The sequence below is a fragment of the Tenrec ecaudatus genome, chromosome 12 (assembly GCF_050624435.1).
Source record: "Tenrec ecaudatus isolate mTenEca1 chromosome 12, mTenEca1.hap1, whole genome shotgun sequence".
Taxonomy (NCBI): domain Eukaryota; kingdom Metazoa; phylum Chordata; class Mammalia; order Afrosoricida; family Tenrecidae; genus Tenrec; species Tenrec ecaudatus.
The window spans coordinates 37,023,239-37,036,006 of NC_134541.1; the positions used below are offsets into that span (position 1 = coordinate 37,023,239).

A 12,768-nucleotide genomic window follows, 5' to 3' on the forward strand; every position below is an offset into this window, starting at 1 on the left:
GAAGCAGCACAAATGATTAAGTAAACCATGATCACTCGGTTCTGCTGGAAACCAGGCAGCACCTACAGATGCAGGAAGATCTATATGAGATGACAAGAGCCCTGGTGGCACTGTGGGATAGACCTGAGCTGCTCACCACATGGTCAGAAGCCCAAACCCACCGTCCTTGCCTTAGGACAGAGTGGAGGCTGGCTGCTCCTATCTGGACTGACAGTCTGAAAAACCCTATATAGGGTCTTTATAAGTAGAAATTGACTTGATGGCGGTGAAGATTTCTTTTGGTGTACACACACCCACACAGTAACAGAATCCATGGGTGGTACAGATGGTTCCCTGGCTTGATGAATAGAAATGATGGCTGGGGGTTCATGGTCACATCGAGGTACCACAGAAAAAAGGCCTGGTGAACCAGTCCTGAAAAACCAGCCACAGAAAACCCTATGGATCCCAATTCTATGTTGACATACATGGAGCCACCATGAGTTTTACTCATTCCGTGGCAACATCTTTTCTTTACTTTCTTTCTCTTTCTCTTCCTCCTCCTCCTCCTCCTCCTCCTCCTCTTCTCCTCTTTAACTGCAGTGACATGGGAAGATCTGGAATGTCAGGGCTCCACAAATAGAGGTAACTAGTGAAGGTCCTGCCCCTTCCAGGCTCAGGGATGCCATGCAATCTCTCTGTGCTTCAGTTACCCCGTCTGTAGGCTGGGAGAAATAATACTAAGAGCCTCCCTGTTGTTGTTTTTATTTTTTTATGAGAATGAACTGCATCAATACATGTAAAGCAGGTTGAATTTTACCTATCTCATAGAAAGTGAGTTATGAATATTGTGTTCATCTGGGTACATTAGAGAAACAAATCCACAGAAACTCATATGTATAAGAGAGAGTTTTATATAAAGAGTAAGCGCACATCAAGAAAACATTCCAACCCAGTGCTGCCCAAGCCCCCAAGTCCAACATTAACCCATATGTCTGACGCCAATCCACAAAGTCTTCTTCCATCTCACAAAACACACACTATGATGCCGCCTGCAGGAGGAAAGCTGAATCAGTGAATGCGTAAGCAGCACTGGCCGGGGTCTCCACACAGCTGCTCCAGCACCCAGGGCTGCATCGGGGTAGGTCCATGCAGCTTCTCCTTCATGGGATGTCTTGCAGGAAGTGAGCCTTGCCAGCTGAAGCAGGGAACTGGCTCAGGCAGCTGCACCCTGGTCCGACCATCACAAAGCAAGAGACCGGAGAGCTAGAAAGGTGAGACTCACCAAGCCATTTATCTCTCCACCCTTCAATTAACCCCACATGTGTTATTGGCCAGGTTGGCATAATAAACTTCTTTTAACTAACTCAAATATCAACTCTTATGATCTTGTTCTTATGTGGGGTGGGGGGTGGGGGTGGAGGGTGGGAGCAAGTTAGATACCAAGCATGGTATCATAATTTTAATGTTAAATAGGTATGTGCAGACTAAGACAGCGTAGAGGTAAAGGCCTGGGGAGCTATGTCCGAAAATGGTCCAGTGAAAACCTCGTGAATCACTGCAAATGAACCCTCAAGATTGGAAGGTACTCCAAATACAAAGTGGTTAAGAATGGTCGTGAACATGGACGATGCTTTGTTCTGCTGTGCACAGAGGCTCAATCAATGCAACTAACAAACAACAACAGATGAGGAGGGTAAGTCTACACGCATTGCTATAAGTCATATAAATCTTTATTAAACAAAAATACCAAAATGTGAAGCCATTATTTCCTGACATATCCTCCACCCAGGTCTGTACTCTTTTAAAGGCAGTGTTTCCATCTCTTTAACCCTTTGCAAATGAATTTTGTGCTTAAGATTGTGGTGATGATTGTACAACTCTTTCTTTTTCTTTTTCAGCTTTTTAATATGATTGAAAGATTCAATTGTATAATATCTGGGCTCTGTGCCAATAAATCTGCTTTTTAAAGAAATAACTTTTTGCTCTTTGATTTTGCACAATGTCAAAATGGCAGTTGTCATCTTTGAGAAAATCAACTTTTATTTTTAAGATTCTTCGAGTTTACAGAAGTAAGAGAAGTCTGAAGGGTCAAGGTCAGGGCTGTAGCGTAGAGGGTGCAAGGTTTTTGAACCAAGTTCTCAAAGAACAAGCCTCGCTGCCCTCAAAGAATGAGCACAGCCATGCATTATCCTGATGGGGAAAGTCCTTAGTGCAACTGTCCTGACCCTTCCCAATGTTCTGAAAACTCCTTCATAGCAAGCTTCTCCAATTATTCTTAGTCCTTTGGCAACTAAAAAAAATCAAGATTGTTGTTGCTAGGTGTCATTGAGATGGTTCTGACCCATGGAGACTTTGTGCACAACAGAACAAAACACTCCCCGATCCTGTACCAGCTTCACAATTGTTCCTTTGCTCGAGTCCATTGTTACTGCCATGGTGTCAATCCATCCTCTTGAGAGTCTTCCTCCATTCCAATGCCCTTCGACTTCACCAAACATGATGTCCTTTTCCAGGGACTGCTCTCTCCTGGCATGTCCAAATATGTAAGAGGCAGTCTCACCATCCTTGCCTCTAAGAAGCACTCTGGCCCTCCTTCTTCTAAGACAGATCAGTTTGTCTTTTTGTCCATATTACTTTTAATATTCTTCACTTAAAACATAATTCAAATGCATTGATTTGTCTTCGATTTTCTTTATTCAATGTCCAACTTTCACTTGCATGTGAGGCTACTGAAAGTACCATGGCCTGGGTCAGGTGCATCTTAGTTCTCAAAGTAACATCCTTGCTTTTCAAGAGTCTAAAGAGGTCTTCGAAGCAGATTTACCTAATGCAACAAATCTTTTGATATTTTCCCTGCTGTTTCCATGAGCATTGATTGTAAGCAAAATCCTTGACAACGGAATCTTTTCTCATATATCATGAGGATTTTGGTTTTCTTTTCATTGAATTTTAATACACACCGAAGACTGTGATCCTTGAGCTACACCAGCAGGTGCTTCAAACCGTCACTTTCAGCAAGCGAAGTTGTGTCATCTGCATATTGTGTGTTGTTAATAAGCTTTCCTCCCATCTTGATGCCACATTCTTCTTCATGAAATGCTCTAGAATTCCCATTCTTTTAAAAAAATTCCCATTCTTCTCAAGGCTATCTATAGTTTGTCATGATCTCTGCAGCTGAATACCTTGGCATAGTCAATAAAACAAAAGTAAATGTCTGTGGTAGTTAGAAATTTTATGTCTACTAGGCCCTCCTGTCTACATATGGAGTCCGACCTATCAATCAGGTCATGGCCTGATGGTGCTTCCTTAGGGGTGTGGCTCTCTCATAAGGAGGAACCCTTTCTCTCTTTCCCCCTGCACCTTTCTGCTTGATGGTAACCTTGAGACCCTCCAGAGCCCTGCCATTCTTCCACTGGCCTTGGCTCCATAAGACTCTGTGCCGACCAGGCTGTGGTCCCCCTTCACTTTGGATCATTACATGTGGCTGTGTGAGTCTGCAGAGAGACTTATGACTTCGTATTTGACTTATGGATTTGAGTTGGACTAGGCTAGGATGCTTTCTTGATATACAATTACTTGTTGATATAAAGGTCTTTCTTGTACATATATGAGTGTCGCTGGATTTGTATCCCTAGCCAACCTGGTCTAATACAACATCTTTCTCATGTTCTCTGATTTCAGGCAAGAGCCATGTAAACATCAACAATGATCTCCCTTGTTCTATGTCATTACTCTTTGGAATTCCCCCAAAGAGCTACCATAACCCTCTGAGTTGACCTTTGTGCCTTAAATTGAACTGGCCCAGCAGATCCCATCAGAAACTACTGATTTTATTTTATTTTTTTGGTGACATCCTAATGAGACTAAGACAAGTCTATGCTGAGAGCATTTCTCTGCAGCCACCCACTGATCGCAGACACATGTTTCAACACATTTTGTTTGGACTAAATCTGTGCACGTATTCACTAGAACACGAACAGCAATACTTCTTGACTTACCCTGACATATGTTTACAGAATGATTCAGAACACCCATCTCAGGGTGTAATTCCGATGCTTTTTTGTGTCTGTTTTGGCTTCACAGGCAACTTCCTAGCAACATGGAAACAATTGAGTTCAAACTTGGGTTAACAAGAAGAATTTGTAGAAACAGGAACTACAGATCAAGTGTCGATGTCTTCCAGAATTGGTGAGGGAAATTTTTGTTTCTTTCCCAAAGGTGTCCCCATCGAAATTGCAGCTCTGCACTTGCCCACAACTTTCAAACAAAGATGGTGGAACTATCTCTCCCAGTTGTGTTGAATTGTTCTCATGTCTTTGGAACAAATATTGGAGCACAAGGAGTCTGGAGTGAAGGTGAATTTTTCCTAAAAGTCAATTTACCCGGGGTTTCCCTTGACCGCCTTAAGCTATCCTGAATGGTAGCTTGATACATTAGTGCCTGAAACCAAAAGGCATTTGCTCTGGGCAGTCTGTGGCCTGCAGTTACAAGCCTCACTCCAAACGTTAGCTTGGATACTTTCCACACATTCTCAGCACTGAAACTCAAAGGTGATCAGGACAAATTCCAGGGAGACAGGGTGAAGGAGTGGTCCTGATCAATATTCCTGATAAATTCAAGATGGCAGGATGAGGTAGTTTGCCCAGGGGAAAGATGGATGGGCGGATTGGAGTAGATACCCAAAGAAGTAAGGAGTTTGCTCTAAGTGTGTCCTCCTCAGAACTAAACTGAACTCATTCCCATTGAGTCGAACCTGACTCATAGTCACTTTATAGGACAGGGCAGAGCTACCCCAGTGGATTTCTGAGATTGTAACTCTGTACTGGAGTAGGAAGTCCTGCCTCTACATCCCCCGCAAGGAGCAGCTGGTAGTTTTGAAGTTCTGACCTTGTGGTCAGAAGACCAACTTGTAGCTATTGTGCCACCAGGCTCCTCAGGCATGTGGAGACAGAGCAAGGGTCAGTTCTGTTATTCTCCTCCATCCTGGCCTTTTGGGTGAATTTTTAAAAACATCCTGACTGTCATTATCATAAAAGCCATATCAATGATTTTCAGAAAAACAATTCTTAGTACCTCGCTTATCTATAGATTCAAATTTCCTTCTATATGCCGTTGGTCTTGTATTGTGCTTCTCACAGGGCAGACATAGCTTTGACGGCTCGTCAGTTCATTTCCAACCTCAGGTTTGCTCTTTCCTGCATAGACCAAATAAAATGTGCCTTCCTCACTGTTATAACTTGGTGATACTTTCCCCCTAGGACAGTGGGGAAACATTTCACCTTCTCAAACTCATTATTAACAATAGTTCTTTCACATAGTCTGACCTGTCTCCTGAACACAGGTGATCATGAGCAAGCTCAGGGGGATCTTTCCCCACATAAACATGTGCACCAGTCAGAACCTGGGAAGCACATTCAAATGCAGGTGAACGAGGGCAGTGTCATTAAGGTTCTATTTGCAACCATGCAGGCTGGGAGAGGGGAACTCAGCAAAGAACAATGAGGTACCTTGGAGCAATTACCATCCCTATTTTGGGAGAGGCAAGAGGAGGCAGAAGCTAGGGACCCCAGAAAAACCTGCAACCCTGGGAGTGGGCTATCTAGCCAGTCAACAGGGCAGCTCTAGCAAGGTAGGGAGTGGGGAAGGAGTTGATTCCTGACCTCAGTCTTCAGATCTTGCTGGTGCTACTTATTGCATGAACCCCAGGAAAGCCAAGAGACGGGAGCTCATTGATGAGTCCATGGAACGTCCTAGACCAAAGCAGGGTAGATGAGCTTGGGGGAATGGGAAATGTTACTGTTGTTCACTGCCCATCAAATCATCCTCCTTGGCCCCTCTCCCCATTCATGGAGATCTCATATACAATGGACCCAAACCATGTGCTCTACGAGGTTTCTATCAACTGATTTGGGGGAGTAGATTGCCAGGCCTTTCTCTCTAGTCCATCTTATTCTGGAAGTTCCATTCTAACTTGCACAGCCTCATAGCTTCATGCCTTCACTGATAGGCCCTCTCTAACTATGAGGGTCCTGCCTCCCTCCTGTAAGGATCTTTGTGAATACTTTGGACCTACACAGATAATAGAGAATAATCTCTCCATCTCAAGGCCCTTCATTGAATCTCATTTGAAAAATACCTGTTGTTATATAAAGAAACATAGCCCCAGGTTCCAGAGAACAGGAGGTGGACAGCTTCTCAGGGCCCATTATTTTGTCTACCGCAAAAGGTTACTGTATTTTACGTGGACTTTTGAAAGTTGGTCTTCTAATCCGCCATGATGTTTGGTGATAGTTATCCAGACTGGGAAATGTAGCACTGATTCATTCAGTCCTTTTGACTGTAATTTACTAGTAGTATTTCTCTGTTTGCAGAGCTCTTCGTTGATCCATTTTGTTGCTGATGGGCATTTAGGTTGAGTCCCACTTTCACTCTCCACAAAGCTGCAGGGAACAGAGCTGACCACACATGCAAGGACTTTGCTTAGATATGCCCCTAGAAGTGTGTCCCAGATGAGATTATGTACACACCAACTTTACAAAGCATTGCAACATTGCTCCCTACTAAAATTATTCCAATGTAAGATGGCCTGATTTCTGATTCCATGCCATTCCCGCATTTGCATTGAAAACATTTGCCAATCCTGTGACTACAAAATGTACTTCATTGTTGTTTTAATTTGCATGTATTTCCCTGCTCAGATGTACCCTATCCTTCCCTATGGCTTATAATCTCCAACCAAACCAAAAGCCAAACTCACTGCCATTCAGCCTATTCTGACCCAGGAGCCCTAGTGGTTACCCACTGGGCTGCTGACTTCAAGATTCCCCCAGTCGAAAATCACCAGCCATTCCGCAGGAGAAAGACTTCTACTGCTGTAGACAGTTACCGTCTTGGAAACTCAGGGGCAGTTTTACCCTGTCCTATATGGTCACTGTGATGATAATCTCCAACAGGGGCATTGGAATCACGACAAACCAATTTTCATCACAAAACCCATTGTGTTAGACAGGGTTCTCTAGAGAAACACAACAGGACACTTATAATTTCACACACACACACACACACACACACACACACACACACACCACGAAGGAATATAACAGCTAACATCTAATTAGTCACAGTTCATGTACTAGAAGTCCTTCAACTCACAAGGGCTGGTGGGTCCAAGGTCAAGGGAGCAGACATCTGAGTCTTCATAGAGCAATGCAGGCAGTCCGACCACAGGCAGCAAACAGCAGGGTAGGTCACCAACAGTCAGCCAGCGGCAAGATCCGACAGTCCCAAGCTCAAGTAATGTATGCACTAGCAGCATGGTGAAGCAGGTCTTGAAGGAACCTCAAGTTCTAGCGCCATGATCCATGGGTTGGGTGTCCCATGGGTAGAGGAACTCACAAGTTAAGGCAGAGAACTAGCTAAGGCAACTGCATGCTGGTGCAATCACCAGAGAGCAAGAGAGAGAGGTGGGGCTTGCAGATCCATCTATCTCTTTGCCCTCCGATCAAACTGTAAACCCACATAAACCTACCTATCACACCCATGGTAATGCTACTGATGTTCAGGGCTTTAGCCTTAAAGGATGGACCTCCAGCTCATTTCTCACACCTGTGCTCTTCTAAGGTTGTGTGTAAAGATGCCTCCAAGGAAACAGCTGTGGCTTGGTTCAAACCCTTTACTAATGGCAGGTCGTAGTCCCACCCTAATCCTGTCCATTGCTATAGTAGAGAACTCCTTTCACAATGAAATTATAGCCACAAGCATATAGAATCCAGAATAGAACCCAAACCAAACCAACATCAATGTTGGTCAACTCACAAAGACCCTATAAGACAAGGTAGACCTGCCCCCTGTGAGTTTCCGAGACTGTAACTCTTTATGGGACTAGAAAGCCCCATGTTTCTCATGGTGGTTTCAACCTGCTGACCTTGTTGTTACAGAACATTAATGGCTTATGGCTCATATCCAAGGCTTCAAATTGGTTGAAAGTGGTCCAGTCATGGCTGACAAGTGAAACTGGAACATACCACAATTTTAAAAATTTGAGTGAAATGGAACAATAATCAAGATGAGAAAAATTCCAGGTCAGAGCCCTGGAATGGGAGACTTGAAAACCATGTAGTGAGCCCTCTCAAGAGCTTGATGTAGGACTTCACACTGGCAGGGCTGTGGAGATGGATACACATCTAATAAAGTTTGGTCACTGGCCATCTTTTGAGTGAGCCACTTACTTCAGACGGTGTTGATCAAGAGCTCTGGTTGCCATATAACAGCTAGACTACCCTGATTTTTGAGATGGAGATTAAGTTGCTTGCAGGGCCTCAATCGGTCATTTTCTCTGTTCTTATTGTCCTGGCTGGCCCTCATTTTACAAAGTTGAATCCATTCCAACATGACTGTACTGGAAAGAGCTGGTTCAAAACCTGGTTTGATCAAACAACCTGGCACCCTAGCCTAGCAAACCTGACATAAAATGAACAATCCCAGGTGTTTTTGTGCAAATTCTCTGAAAAAGTACCACCATCTGAGTGGACCAATGACAAAATTTACACTCACTTTGGATGGATGAATGGTAAAAAGTGTGTACTGCCCTTCCTATTTATACCCGGAATTAAGATCACATGTGTTGGCACTGAATTGAACTGAGGTTTCTCAGTTGCGACCAAAGAATCCGGCTCAACATCATGTGCTGCTTGTTACAAATGTTTTCCTGGAAATAATCCATTAACATGAACAAGGCTTTCTAAAGCCATCAACTGGGACTTCATAACCCTACTGCTTGAGGTTTGCGGTAGTTCAAAACATGCCAGTCCTCCATGTTCACAAGTTAGGTCTCTCCTGATCCTTCATACCTGGACCAAGCACGATGGTTGTCTCCCACAGTTCCACTCACCCCAGGCCTTCTCCTGATGCCAGAGCCAACTTCACCCAAACATGTGAGAGGCTAGACTGCTTCGGAATGACCCCCACCCTGGGAGTTTGTTGGTGTTGTTGGGTACCATCGAGTTGGTTCCAACCCATAGGGAACAAATCCCTGCCCGCCCTGCGCATCCACACAACTGTTCCTATGCCTGAGTCCATTGCTGCAGCCGGGGCGTCAATCCATCTTGCTGAGGGCCGTCCCCTCTTTGCTGGCCCTCTACTTTACCCAGCATGATGTCCTTCTTCAGGGACTGGTCTCTCCTGACAACATGTCCAAAGCATGTAAGATGAAGGCTCTCCATTCTTGTCCCGAAGGATCATTCCAGGCATACTTCTTCCAAGACAGACCTGTTTATCCTTGGAGCAGTCCATGGGTACTTTCAGTCTTCTTCGCCAGCATCACAGTTCAGGTGCATCAGTTCTGCTTCAGCCTTTCTTAGTTGATATCCAACTTCCATATGTCTATGAAGTAATGGAAAATACCATGGCTTGGGCCAGGTGTACCTTAGTTCTCAAAGTTACATGGTGGCTCCCTCTCTCCTCTGGGAAGGTGGGGACCCTTGGATGTGCATTCTATACTGGCTCCCAGAACTCCTGGCAGGACAAGCCTCCATTCTCTCACTGGTAATTCCTTTGACAACATACCTTGCTCGGCTGCCTTCACTTTCCTGACGGATGATTCTCCTCACCTATTAGTGTCTCCTGGGATCACCTGCCTCACAAACTACTTGCACTTGAGTCCTTGCTTCAGAGTCTGCTCCTTGGACAAGATACATGAAGGCGAGACGTGAGCATATGGCCATGCCACGGAGTACCTTGTCTCAGGCTAACCACTCTGGACTTCAGTGTCTGTCTCGAAAGGGGGGATGGTCAGTTTGCCTAAAGAACTTTTTACCCTTGATAGAATGTTGGAGAAACTGAGTGGGTAACGTGATTATTATAAAGTTTTGGAAAATACCAAAAAAGGACAGAAGATTTCAAATATCAAAATGATGTAAAATCCAGAGACTCAGAGATACTTCCTTTGAAAGCAGATGGTGAATTGTGGTCTCTCAACCCCTAACCTCCTCTGCCTCGACCCTGGCTGTGCAGGACCGTGACGAGGACTTCTGCAAGGATTCGGTTGCTATGTAGAAGCAGCTCAATTGTTTGCTAAATTGTTTGTACCACACAAAGAGGAAATGTGACCACTGGACACTTATGTAACAGAATGTGATTGGATACTCAATGTAAACAGAGCGGTCTTTACCAAGAAGCGGAAATTGGTTGCCAATTAGTGCAAGTTCAAGTTTGGGGGTTTGGGGAAACTTAAGAAGTTACAGAATTCGTAGAGGAAATTAGGAAATGAAAATCTACAGCCTCAGCATGAAGTTTCTCTCGATGACTGGGTTGTTTTTCTTGAGCTGTTAGGAAGTGAGGGGCCTGCACAGGATGAATCCAATGAAAAAGATTGGTTTCTGATTAATCGGAGGACCTGGACTGTGAAGCTGAGGTTGGAGCTGGGCTTTTGCTGTTGGCCTTACTTTTTCTTTAGTGTCCTTTGGGTGAAAGTGGAGAGAGCGGATTAGTCAACAATCCATATACATTTTCTTTTTTACTTTGGCTGCAGCCCCTCAACGTAGCAGCACTCTTTCTACTTCCTCCTGGGTTTTGTTTCCATCCTCCTTCCCTGTCCCCTCCTGCCGGCTGAGCTCTGTTTTGGGGCAAATGCTGCCCTTTTTGTTTCAGGTGGTAATTGTGCTGAGGAAGAGTTTCTCCCTGAAACGATTATTATTTACTATCTGTTAGGTGCCAGCGAGTTCACACCACCCAGTCCCGTGTCATCCTCAGAATTGTTATTTTGGAGTGCATTCTAGCATCTGCTGTGTCCATCCAGCTTGTTGAGGGTCTTCTTGCGGACCTTTCCCAAGTATGAAATCCTTTCCCAGGGACTGGTCTCTCCTGCTAACATGCCTGAAGTGTGGGACACGAAATCTCCTCATCCTGATTCTCAGGAGCATTCCAGCTGCATTTCCTTCAAGACCAATTTGTTTGTTTATCTTGTAGTCTACAATATTTTCTTTCTTTAAAAAAAATAGTTTAAATGTACTGAAAGGGTTATGTAAACTTTTCATCAGTTTAGGATATTTTCTTTTTTTTTTTAAATTAACTTCATTATATTTCGGTATAGCACATAGTCACAGCAAGCATCTATTTGTCCTTATATCCCCAAAGCTGCTTATTTTCCAACTTCAGAATTTTAAATGTAACTTTAATTAGTATTTTATTGTTGACATTTGTTCCTCATTCCACGTCATCTTCAGCCAAGCTCTGAGCACTTACAATTCTCTGACTAATTGTTGGGAGCTTAGTCAGCAGCATCTGGAAAACGGGTGGCGGAAGAGTTTGCTGCAACACCTGTAGTAACTGCTGTGACTGCCCACACACAGCAATTGCATTTGTCAGATGGTCCACACCCTTCTCGTAATCACCTTGAGCTAGTAACTCTCCACCAAGCTGAATCTCTTAAAGGAAGAATTTCTGAACAGCTTCAGCATCTTTAAGATCTGGTAACTTGGAAAGCCCAGCTCTCTCCTTGGCAAGCTTCTGTTTCTTTCTTCGCTCTCGCAGCCTGTTCTTGAAATTGGGGTCACTCCGTCTCTTGCGGTCGAAGTAAATGCAGTACCCGATGAAAAGGGCCCCGCATACACCGGCGACGATGGCGCTGTTCCGCCCCACCATGTTTCTCCTTAGCTTGGGAGTGTTGCCTGCGGGGGAGTAGCGGGGAATAGGAGGCCTGAAGGAGCCATGGAGCGGGGAAACCTTCGCTCAAACGGATCCAGCTCAAACCCTGCTCCCGGCCGGTGAGGGACAGCACCCAGTTTAGGATATTTTCATTACTCTTATACCCATTATTACTAGCTCCCCATTACCCCCCCAGCCTCCCTTGCCATAACCCTCAGGAACTATTAATCCAGTTACTGTCTCTATAGATTTACTTATCTTAAATTTCATATAATGAAAATCATACCCAAAATTCCAGCAACAACAAAATAAAACTGAAAAATCTCAATCCAAGTGAAAGCAGAAGGTAATAACAACTGGAATAATTTTCAAAGGGGTCAAAGGGAAAACAAATGATATGTTAAATTTTAACCTAATAGTATCTGCAATAATCCACTTTTCAGTGCACTCTGCGGGCAAGGCTATTTAATCCCTAGTCGATGCTTTGAGGAGTTCGACAGGGGTTTAATCCAAGTAGGAGCTCTGCAAATGGATTTTACTCTTTCCCTGCCATCCAGACTTCTGCAAAGTGAGAGCTCAGAATTTAAGATCTAATACAATTCCTCCTCTGATCTTGGATTATATTACTTACGCTCTTTGAATCAAATGAGCTAGTGTTTTCCTTCTCAGTGGATTTAAGCTCACATGTCACCAGATGATGACTGCCGCCATACTTTCAATATTGTTCTCCAACACCATAATTCAAATGCATCAGTTCTTCTCCAGTTTTCTTACACAGTGTCCAGTTTTCAGATGCATAGGAATTGGTGAATTAAAAAAAATTGCTATGTAAACTTTAAAAATGTAATACAAATTTATATTTATAGTGTTGGAGCAGGACAGGACACTCTGATACACAAAATCCACATTCTTCTCTTTAGGGCCTCAGAGGTGGATGTGGCTGATTGAATTTGGGCTGGCCTTATGACTTGCTGTCACTGAAAATATGAGGGAAGAAGTGATGCTATGACAGGGCTGAGTCTAGACTCAGAAGTCCTCGCAGCTTCTGCCTTCTGCCTCTTGACATATGCCTTATATTGTGGAAGGAAACATGACCAGACCATCGAGTGATGAGAGACAACAGAGAAGGCTAGAGGTCCACCA

General features: G+C 44.1%; 1 pseudogene; it reads right to left on the reverse strand.

Annotated features, from left to right (window-relative positions):
* Window positions 1–11,049: 11,049 nt before the first annotated feature.
* LOC142422441 (mitochondrial import receptor subunit TOM20 homolog pseudogene) lies at window positions 11,050–11,752 on the reverse strand (annotated as a pseudogene).
* Between the last annotated feature and the right edge of the window lie 1,016 nt (window positions 11,753–12,768).